We start from the raw sequence: 12,621 nt of genomic DNA, 5'->3' as shown, positions 1-12,621 counted from the left end.
TATGATGACAGAGACTGGGTGACCAGGTGTGTGGTATGATGACAGAGACTGTGTGACCAGATGTGTGGTATGATGACAGAGACTGGGTGACCAGGTGTGTGGTATGGTGACAGAGACTGGGTGACCAGATGTGTGGTATGATGACAGAGACTGGGTGACCAGGTGTGTGGTATGGTGACAGAGACTGGGTGACCAGGTGTGTGGTATGATGACAGAGACTGGGTGGTCAGGTGTGTCGTATGGTGACAGAGACTGGGTGACCAGGTGCGTGGTATGATGACAGAGACTGGGTGGCCAGGTGTGTCGTATGATGACAGAGACTGGGTGACCAGGTGTGTGGTATGATGACAGAGACTGGGTGACCAGGTGTGTGGTGTGATGACAGAGACTGGGTGGCCAGGTGTGTGGTATGATGACAGAGACTGGGTGACCAGGTGTGTGGTATGATGACAGAGACTGGGTGGCCAGGTGTGTGGTATGATGACAGAGACTGTGTTACCAGGTGTGTGGTATGATGACAGAGACTGGGTGGACAGGTGTGTGGTATGATGACAGAGACTGGGTGACCAGGTGTGTCGTATGATGACAGAGACTGGGTGGCCAGGTGTGTGTTATGATGACAGAGACTGGGTGACCAGGTGTGTGGTATGACGACAGAGACTGGGTGGCCAGGTGTGTGGTATGATGACAGAGACTGGGTGACCAGGTGTGTGGTATGATGACAGAGACTGGGTGGCCAGGTGTGTCGTATGATGACAGAGACTGGGTGGCCAGGTGTGTGGTATGGTGACAGAGACTGGGTGACCAGGTGTGTGGTATGATGACAGAGACTGTGTTACCAGGTGTGTGGTATGATGACAAAGACTGGATGGCCAGGTGTGTCGTATGATGACAGAGACTGTGTGACCAGGTGTGTGGTATGGTGACAGAGACTCGGTGACCAGGCGTGTGGTCGGATATGAATATATATATACCTGGGTGATCTACCTTAAATTCATGGAAGAAATGCATAAAATATTATCACGACACGAATGTATATCTAAGTGTACACTATATCTCTGACGTCAAGCCATACACATGACAGAACTCCTACGGAATTATTCTCCGTTAGTACAAAAAGTCCAAGGCCGAAGAGAAAGCTGAGCGTATTAAGTACAAAGTTGCGAAAGCCAGACGCAGTTTTGTTTTATATACATACTTAGGTTGAGGCAAATTTACAGTTTCGCAATTTGCCATTCAAATGATCAAATGAACATAATTTTTGTGACCAGATTAGAAATATCCAAACCATCAGCAAATATGCTACTGGCAATGTGATTCTATTTCCCCCATAAATCCCCTTTAAATGAGCAAACGCCAAGAAAACGTTCCATAATCTCTGAAATGTCTGTAATCTTTGCTTAAGTGGACTCGAAATGCAATTCTATACGAGGCTATATTATAGTCCGTTTGACTCAAAACGGGACCGATGAATTGCAATCTAACTCGAAAACTATTAAACATATACATAATGATATGCTCAATGACACGCTGACCATAAACACAACATCAGACCAACTCTATGACTTTTTCGCAGAATTTATGTCCTAAAAATAAAAAAGTTTAACAAACTATCATTAAATATTAACACAGTTCACTATTTGTTACGAGGGAGGAGTGCAAAAAGAGGAACAGTCAGGAGTGCGCGAAACACGTGCACAAGTGCTGACACTTGATTCATTTACCTATGCTGTGCCGTTTCCATCCTTTCTCGCACAAAGGGCTGTTCGTCTCTTTGCATTGCTCCCTCGTAACAAATGGGGGCGGTGGGGTAGCCTAATGGTTAAAGCGTTGGCTCGTCACGCCGAAGACCCGGGTTCGAATCCCCACATGGGTACAATGTGTGAAGCCCATTTCTGGTGTCCCCCGCCGTGATGTTGCTGGAATATTGCTGAAAGCGGCGTAAAACCAAACTCAGTCAGTCAGTCGTAACAAATGGTGAACTGTGTAAATATTTTCATGATAGTTTGTTAAACAACGTTTTTACTTTCAGGACATAAATTCTGCAAGAAACTCACAGAGTTGGTCTGATTTGTCTGATGTTTTGATTATCACCAGGCTTTCATTGAGTAGTATATGTATATGTTTATTAGGCTACTATTCGAGTTAGATTGCAATTCATCGGTCCGCTTTTGAGCCAAACGGACTATAGTAGATGTTCATGAATCACCATCAAAAAGTGATGATGCAAAGTGTACGCGAATATTTGAGTATATCCATCCACATCCGTGTCACATGTCACAAACACATGCAAAGCCACAGCACTCACAGTCTTGTATGTAAGTGTGCATGTATCGTCCAGGTTCACAGTGTGTCATAATGGAGTGTGCAGGTCAAACAGTTTGACGCTGATATTATATTACGACATGCTTTCGTGAATCCCGAACACGCCTATTCAATATTTTATGTCAGTCAAGACAGTGTTGCAATCCTTTTCATTTAAGAATTACCTGCAATATGTTTGCTTGCGTTAATGGATGTATAAAAGCAAAAACGTAAACGTTACAATGTAAATTCACGAAGTAAAATGTTCGCACCGGATTTAACGCCACAAATGGAAATGCATATATAAGTAAAGCATTATAAACAAAAAACGTCATCAAAGCATCTTCACAGACAGCAAAAACAGACATAGAAGTCGATCAGACCTAAATGTGTCTTGTTACGTGTTGTTTCCCCTTCCCCCCAAACGCAGTAGTTACCTGATACCAGTCAATAAAATACCTTAGTGTGAAACAAACCAAACACAAAGCAGTGATATATAATTAACAAGTGTATTGTAAAATCCACAATAAGTACAAATCACTACACAGGTATAACGGCCGTTCAACTTAAAGTGGCGGTGCAATTGAACAGGAAGCATATTACAAAAACAGTGACTGGATCAATAAAAAAAGATGATAATATTCAAAGTAAGAATGATTTCCCTTGATTGCTGGTCATCTCGTAACTGAAGATATAATGTGAGATGTGGTGCAAGAGTTACCCCTTATATACCTAAGAACATAATTCCGGATCTTCCTGTGATGTTCTTTGCGTCACAGTCTGGCTGATGGGGCTGTCGTACCTTCCAACACTGTGTCTAAATATAGCACACTACTGCCCGTCACTTAATATCACATGTAGTATACAATGTAATACGCGTGCAACATTGTTACGCAATCATCATCTATTATCAACCAAAAGTGAAACAGCAGTCCGTGAGTGGTCGTGCCTCTATGCGTCTTCAGTTCATGCAAATATGAACATAAATTTAACAATAACATAACAATTTCGTATTTATCCACTCAACGTCCACGAGATCAATTTGTTATAGTGAGTGAGGGACTTTCGTTTTGCGCCATTTTGAGCCATATTGCAGCAATATTACGACGGGGGACACCACAAATGGGCTTCACACATTGTACTCATGTGGGGAATCGAACCCGGGTCTTCGACGTGACGAGCAAACGCTTTAAGTACTAGGCTAAACACACACACACACACACACACACACACACACACACACACACACACACACACACACACACACACACACACACACACACACACACACACACACACACACACACACACACACACACACACACACACACCAATTTGTTATAGGCAAAGCAAGTAAAAAGTAAAGTAACAAAACCGGTAGCCTTGTGGTTAAAGCGTTCGCTCGTCACACCAAAGGTCTGAGTTCGATTCCCCATATGGGTACAATATATGAAGTTCATATATACGGATCCGTAGAGGGGACATCCAATGAGAAAATACATATCAATAAAAAGTAGAGGCCACGAGATAATAAGTAGAGGCCACGAGGTAATAAGTCGTGGCCACGAGATAATATGTCGAGGCCACGAGATAATAAGTAGAGGCCACGAGATAATAAGTCGTGGCCACGAGATAATTTAGCCAATGGAAATTCAGGTTACGTATTTTCGATTTTAGGATGGAGCACCTCGAGCGTTTTCTCAAAGAGAGGGGAGTTCCTGACGAAAACGTTCAGCTACTTGCTGCTGACAAGGTAGCAGGAAGATAGGGTTTTCGTGTAAAACGTATTCTTTAGGTTTGCATGTAAAAATCACATTCATTACTCGGTCTGCATTTTCCCGGCAAAAGGTTCTCTTGGCCCTGGTGTATGCATCATTTGGCGATGAAGAAGTAAGCTTTGCTTTTACACGATTTTGTACCATATTTATGATTCTTGACCATTTTGTATAAAGACCTAATGACACAGTTCAGTGTTTTCCTGCAACTCAAGTTTTGAACGGGCGAATCTTGAATATTACTAATATACATAGCAATAATCATTGTAGTGTTATCTTACATACAAAATCGTTTTGACATCATCAGACAACCAAATATATTGCAGTTATCCAACCCCAAATAAATAAGTATAGACATATAATGAAACAAAGAAACTATTTAACAAAATGGGATATGCCATAGCTTATATGTAATAATGTGCACCACACGCATTGGCAGCATTTATCAGTAAAGAACGAAGTAATAAGATATATCGTGAATATTGAAATAATCATTTCTGCTGACAATTAGCATCGATTTTCGTAGCATATTTTCGATGTTGAACAGGCTTAAAGTTCTGGAATACAGTAATTTCCATTACATTGTTAAATGATTTAGAATTAAATTATAAGATAAATAACAGGTAATATTAAGATGAGTTTAGTTTATTACTATTATTCATATGATTTAAAATATAACCATTGATGTGACTAAACCACTGAAGAGATAACAATATTTATGTTAAGATCGACCCAAGCCTTATCCTTGAGATGAAGGATGAAGAGCTTTCTAGGTATATTCCTACATACGGGGACAGGCTTGCGACGGTAGTCTGGTGCAAGTCAAAGCAATCGGAAAACCCAGAAAAACAGAACAAATCAAGCGGATTGTTTGATGACTTCGAGAAAAAAATGTCAAACCGAAGAAAGAGGGGTCAGAAAGAGTTTGACTTTCTTCAAGGTAACAAAAACGCAAGAAAAACATCTCGGCGAATAGAAGTTGGCTGGATAGATTTTGACACGAAGGTTAATGCCTTTAAGCAAGTGCGGAGTCAAAACGGGGGTGGAACAAAACATTTATCAGTCTTTAGGGATGCTGGAAAAGCAGATATTCTGGCAGTAGCCAAACAACTGTTCTTTCCCGATGGTGAAAGCAAAAGGGGAAACGAGGCGCTTTCTCCATCAAAGATTTTAAAGGGGAAGAAATGGGCCAAAAAAACAGTGGCTAATGTATATGAGGAAACTAAAGTAAAGATTCATCGTTTCTACATGTACACAAAGAAAACAGAGGATGAGCAAGATCTGTCAACTGTCGTGGTGCAAAACCAGCCTAGCAATGAATCGGTGAGTCAGACAAAAGGGTAAAACCATATTTTTATAACACATAACACCGTCATTCTAACTTTCCATTTAGTTTTCGGAACATGATTACAGAATGAACACATAATGGTCATATATTATGGTCTTACGTCTGTGTGTGTGCGTGCGTGCGTGTGTGTAGTTTTTCTTCCAAATTCCCCATTATATCATAAAATTTCGCGTCGAAATCTGAGGCGGAATGAACCTTTTCTATGAAGCCTCACACCTCAGTGACATAAAATAGCATTGGTAATATCATCACATCGAACGCTTCCATCAGACAGTCAAGTGGAGGATGGACATATCTTGCATATACATTCAGACGAATATACATACATCTTTACAGTGTAAAGGCAGGGGTCAATATTGTTTGATGCAAAATCTGCGAGTAAAAGCATCATACCAAAACATACGAAAATGTGTATTACATGCGATTAGAAATTTCATTTATCTTTATATATGCAGTTGTATGAAATCCTTAAGATTAATCTTTTGGAGATTATAGACATTTTTTTTCTTTCTAAATAATCTGGACAATGGAGATTGATGAAGGCAGTCCAGTTGCTTCTACGGGAACGCCTATTCCTACAACGGGGACACCGTCTGCTTCTACCGGTACGCCTACTGCTTTTACAAGGACGCCTACTGCTTCTACCGGGACGCCTACTGCTTCTACCGGGACGCCTACTACTTCTACCGGGACGCCTTCAGCTTTAACGAGGACGCCTTCTGCTTTTACTGTGACAACTACTGCTTCTACAGGGACGCCGACTGTTGTTTTCATCTCGGGCAGTGTACGTATAACATTTACAATAAAAGCATTAAACACGTGGTGTATCATAATTACAACTGAAACGAATGACTAGGCTGATGTGATCCAACAAATGGGTTATACATTTCTTGGGGTTACAAAGACAAAATCAATATAATGATGAATAAAGACGTCATCCTTGTACGGTCATTCGGTAGAGATAAACTAGATTTCACAGTATATTGTCAAATGAAGCATACTAGAAAGAAAATAGTTTATGATACAGTCAGTGAAATATCACATATCTTGTAAACTTAAAAAAATAGATATTTCATCCATCGTTATGCTACTTGGGAAAATATCTCTACTCGATAAGATACAATTGCTATGTCATTGCAAACATCTAGCATCCACTATTACTATTTTCACAATGTCTCTTGTAAACGTCACAATACATGACGAAAAAAGTCACGCAATCGCTGATGTGCCTCTTGTGAACATTGTGATTTGAGTTTTGGTTGGGGAAAAATCAAGGTCAATGTCAATTGGATATTTATTACTTTTATCAACCTGTGTAGATATACTTTATATCGGAAGGCACTCGGTTGTGGTTCTTTATGTTTTATACTTTATTGTTTCGTCCCCTTGCAGGCAATGCAGGCAATTTCAATTGATGATTCACTACCAGATCTAGACAATGATTCATCAGAAGGCGATGAAGCCGAAATTGGTGTTGAAGACCAAAATGGTGAAACTGTATGCAGCACGGTCACATACAATGGCGTGGATTCAGGTGAAGAAAGTGACTTGCCAGTATTTGACATACCAAGACAGTCCAACAGGAACCTTGTGCATTCTCGGAGTGACCAGCTACTCGCTCTCCAGCCTCCACCCCTTAGACATACCAAGACAGTCCAACAGGAGCCTTGTGCATTCTCGGAGTGACCAGCTACTCGCTCTCCAGCCTCCACCCCTTAGACATACCAAGACAGTCCAACAGGAACCTTGTGCATACCCGGAGTGACCAGCCACACGCTCTCCAGTCTTATCGAGCGTATTCTTTCATATCCATACAAAAACGGAAAATGTAACATTAAAGTTCTGTTACAAACTGTTAAAATGATTTGGTATGAGTTCAATTTTATTTTATTTTATAGCCATTCAGAAAATCTTCACGAGATTTTGACCAGACTCGCGTCAGTGATCAATAAAGAACGACGGAACATTGTAAATGTCACAAGACATAATGTAATGCCAGGTGGCATCAGAGCTTTCAACAGGCCATCTTTCAACCCTGAAAATGGTTTGTCTGTTAAGTTTGCCGGGGAATATGCAATAGACGATGGCGGTCCAAGCAGGGAGTTTTTAAGATTGCTCATGAAAGAAATATCTTCTCTCCCCATATTTACCGGTGATGACACAAAAAGATGACACAAAAAGATGCACTTTGACATAAGTTTTGATAAACTTGTTTCAACTCTACAAAGCAAATTTAGTCTCTACTTGACAGTGGGGAAGATGATAGCATATTCTGTAGTACACAATGGTTTCAACTCTACACCTCTTCCTGTGGTACACATGGTTTTTTTTCAGTCCACTGCTGTTCAGTACACTTGTTGGCGACAGCCAAATTAAGCCAAAGATTGATGACATCCAAGATGTAGCACGGAGAGCAAGTCTGCTGAAGGTCTATTCAAACTCAATTCCCTAATTTTGTTACTAGATGCTTAACTGCCCTATCAACGTTTGTGTGGTCCTAGAATTATACTTCAGAAATATGTACTATTTCAACACTGTTATATTTGGAATAACACTATATGTAATTGCATCGATTCTAGTAATTTTATGGTTGAGAGCCATTCGGGATTGGAATCCACACCATAAATAATCAGGCACCAATTTGCCAGCATTGAAACTTTCACCATGTACCACCTCAATCATTTAACCACCGGGCATCGAACCTATCTGTTATGCCCAAAATAACATCTGCATTTGTTCATCAATTGAATGGCATGAATTAACTGTTTGTATGATTTCCATAATTTCCTTTGTATGAATTGTTAAAACTATAGAAATATGTAATGTTTTCCAGATACGAAATGCAGAGGATATGTCTTCGTTCCTGGACGCCGTAGGTTGTGCTGATCAACTTATACAACTCGCTGGTTGTTGCTCTCTTACTCTCTCCGTTGCAAAGAAGGAAGAACTTTGTGATGCCTTCATCCATTTCATTCTGCTTGGCAGAATCAGAGAGTGCCTAGATCAGTATGTACTGCTACCAAGCTTTTGAAGAAGTTTTATCGTTCACGGTCTTGTTAAATCCTTCCAAAAGTTTTATGGTAGACAGAATGATATTTCTACCAAACATGACGGGCCACTTACGATATATGTGCATGATAGTGGGTGCTACCGCTAGAGCAGGACACGTTCCCCCCTTTCGCGAACACCTGGTGTCATTCTCATTTGTAATCAATATTCCATGCATGAATTTTCCTCTTTACATCGCCACAAATGCCCCAATGAATCTGTTGCGGCAGATACGATAAATGACAGTCCTAAGGCGTTGACGTTTACTATTAAACATCGTTAAGCGCAATCGGGTTCGTTAGTGTTGGTGTTGCTGAATGGTTTCAATGCAGTAATGGTTAAAGTAATTTTAGTATCTACCACAATTTAATACACAAAGGTTAATGGAAAAATACCAACATATTTGGAATGTTTTCACAGTTAATTCAGTTATTATTCATGACAACAATCTGACCGATGTACAAATATACACATGAATTTTGACATTTGAGAGTTGATCGTTAATGAGATAATATATGAAACCGTCTTTAGAAGAACGTTCCAATCAAACGAAGACATGCCACAGAAAGTGTATCAAACTAAAATTTGTTTCATAGAGTGGTTAATTTGTGGGTATTGTTCGAGTTAAGGTGCGTAGTCCTACTTGTTTCCTTACACAGACTACTTCAGGCTGACTAAAGTTAATGTCTTCTGGGGTTTTATGACATTCATGTCTATTGCATATTAGCACATGATATTTTTTTTCTAGATTCCAAAAGGGACTGGCCACTTTGGGAGTGCTTGCAGAAATGCGTCTTCACAGCAAAGAAGTAAGGGAACTTTTCTGTTTCGATGAAAAGTATGAATTGAACGCTTCCCTGCTTGACATGGTGTTCAGTGTACCATCATTCTCCGAACCTGGGAGCAACAGGCGCAGAATGGAAGAAGAGACAGTCAGCTATTGGATGGACTATCTTCAGGATGTAGCGGGTAATGGGATAAGAAGAACAGTCGGACGTTAGTGTGCTTATAATAACTATCAATTACACGGAGATATCCATATGTAAAGCTAGAACGTGTTTGAGAGTCCAGGTAACGAGACATGATCAGGACTGGGAACAAGGTCCATCTTGTGGGTGTCTATGATCACCTGTTAAAATCTAACTGCATTCGAAAATATGTGTCACGATTAAATTCCCGTTTGTTCCATTTATGACAGTTCTAACGGCTATGCCCCATCCACTTTCCCCACACCATTACTATAGTTATAGCAGTAATAGTTATTTTGGGAAGACGAATTTTATTTAGTGAGTGAATTTGGTTGGGTACATATTGTTTAGTGAGTGAATATAGTTGGTTACATATTGTTTAGTGAGTTAATATGGTTGAGTAAATATTGTTTAGTGAGTTAAAATGCTTGGCTACCTTTTTCAAACTATCTTTGTTTGACAAAACTCTATTTCCAGAGGGCACAGAATCAGTTACCCTGAGGGACATATTGGTTTTTGCGACTGGCGCGGGATCCATTCCTCCCCTCAGTCTCCATCCGCAGCCGCAGCTGACATTCCACACTGCGATGGAACTCAACCCTGAGAACAGAGAGAACTTCCCTCGAGCTAACACATGTGCAAATGTATTAGACATTCCAATGATCAGTAACCTGTTCAAGAAAAACATGAATGCTGCAATCAGTGTGAATATCTTCACTTCCGAGTAAAAAGACGGGCATGTTGTAACCATGAACAAGAATGTGTTTGTCACGTATTGTCTTTCCCCTTTCAGCCTTTTGCATTTGTTTCACTTTTACAGGACTGTTCTGTTATAACCGAATGAACGTTTAGTCTAATTTTATTGAATGTGTTACTACCAAATAGTGAAATGGGTATTGGTATCTGATTGTTAAAGAAGATTTTATTTACACGTGTCCAAAACATGTTTAGAATGTGTTATCGTATCATTTCTAATATGCAAACCAGGTGTTAAATTGTGAATGGTTTGATGAGGCATATTATTAAAGTTTAGTTTAAAGGAACTGCATGTTTTGGTACCACCATGACAATGTTGTGTTCCCAGTAGGGTCAGAAGACCGATGGTTTGAATCATTTTACATTTTTGTGCTTTTGGTACAAGAGAAACCTTAAAGTACTATGACCTTTTTAAATCTGTCTCTTAACGTTTTTTAAAGATGAGTTTGTGTTGAAAAAAAGAAATGTTAGCTCATAGGTTTGTGGCATATAGTAAACCTGTTATTATGCAAGCCTGAAAAGAACGTTTATTGTAATGAAAAAAGAAGGGTGCAGATATATGTTCTTGAAATAAAAGAAAATATTGACGTTGTTGGTTAAGAATTAATACATTTGGGTACAGAAGGTTTAAAACTTACAAATATCATATCTGTTAACATTTTGATACATGTGGATTGCATGTTATGAACATCTTGTTATGCTTTGAACAAACAGAATAAATCCTGTGTAATTAAGAAATGTTAATGGAAGTCACTCTACCCCAGATATACTGTTTTTTTCTGGTGCGGGTTACGCCGTTAGCATTATCTTTTCTTAAAGTATTGTCTTGAATTTGCAGCCATTTTAAAAAGCTGTAACGCAACATAATAAAGAGCTATCAGTTTAAAGCTGTAACATAGTATTTTTGTCATTCTTTTAATGTTAATTTGTGAACATTCATTTATTTCATGTATCAACCAAGACTGATGTTTTTGGAATTCAACGTTCAAAGTACATAATTTGCGTTACGAACTGATATATAACTTATTATTATAGCTAGTAGTGATCTGATAAGCTTTACTTACCATCAGGGCTTGTTATTCAACAAAGGACTGCGACTATAGAATTATAACATTTTACGAATGAGGTGTCTGCTTTATTTAGATATTATGCTATTTATGCACTAAGCAAGTAAGCTAAGCTTATGCAGGTAACTGTATGCACATATATGTATTGTTGGGTTGCGGCTCTTGTATCTGCAAACATTTGTCATAAGTGCAATCATTTGGGAGTTTTAGTTCACACTGCTTTTACTTCTTGTAAAACATGAGATCTAGAGTGAATCAATGTAAAGTTTGGGAAATGGTTTATGTCTCGTGGATGGAGGCAACGAGTTACATCTGGTAGGATCATACAACATATACATGTATATACATGTACATGTAACTTTGTTACACTTTAAGACAGGAATTCGCAGATTTCTGTCGGATATGCATGTACAGATCAGCTGCTTCTTGAGCATTCGTTGCCGGTTGTAGGTTGTCTCTCCCCATGATGTTAGTACATATTTCATAAACGTCTTCATCACATGGGATTGTTGAGCGGCAACGGCTTCCTCAAGGCAGGTAGAGACGTCTTCGTCGGACACACCACAGAGTTTATCTTCAGCTTCCCATAGAGCTGGAGCAATGTACATTTGCTCTGGATGACCACTTGCAACATTGTGTCTGGAGGGCCTAATGCAATGGTTGTCCCACACGGCAGCCACGGAATCCAGATCATCCTAAACATGTTAGTGTTAAACAAGTGTTTCAAACCGATTTGTCTGGTGTAGATTAAGACATGAAAACAGCAAAAAACCTCTTTTATGCTGTATTGACCATTGCAGCTAACAGTAACATATTTTTTTATAGTAAAGAAAATTATAAAATATATGTCGAAGAAAGTTTACATGTATGAAGTCGTTACTTTATGTATGAACAGCTCCACTTGCATGACATTATACAATAAAGTGTACCTGAACAATAGCCATGAAACAAAACTAACGGCCTCTAAAAAGTATCCACCAATTACCGTTGGGTTGTTGTTGGTATTGTAGACCTTGATCCATATTACTTTTCTTGAAGATCCACAAACACAAGCGTGGATACAAAGTCCAAATGTTTTAAGTTTATCATATCCATCTACATGCCACACAAAATTGGGTCCCTTGGCATAATAGGAACGCCGACGTAGTCGCCGAACTCTCCTTGACTCAACTCCCACTGGATCTAGATGACGCAAAATAAGTCGAACGTCTTCCATTCTAGCCTTCAGACCGCTTTGTTGAGATTTAGCGTACATGATACGGTAGCCACACAGCTGTACTGAAGCTGGTAGCTGATCCTATATAAACTCACAACATCCACGAGAGGGCTGAATCTACGACGACTCAGATTCATAG

This window comes from Haliotis rubra, unplaced genomic scaffold (genome assembly GCF_003918875.1).
Source record: "Haliotis rubra isolate DU_JTF1 unplaced genomic scaffold, ASM391887v1 Scf462, whole genome shotgun sequence".
Taxonomy (NCBI): domain Eukaryota; kingdom Metazoa; phylum Mollusca; class Gastropoda; order Lepetellida; family Haliotidae; genus Haliotis; species Haliotis rubra.
This window is presented reverse-complemented; position numbering follows the sequence as displayed.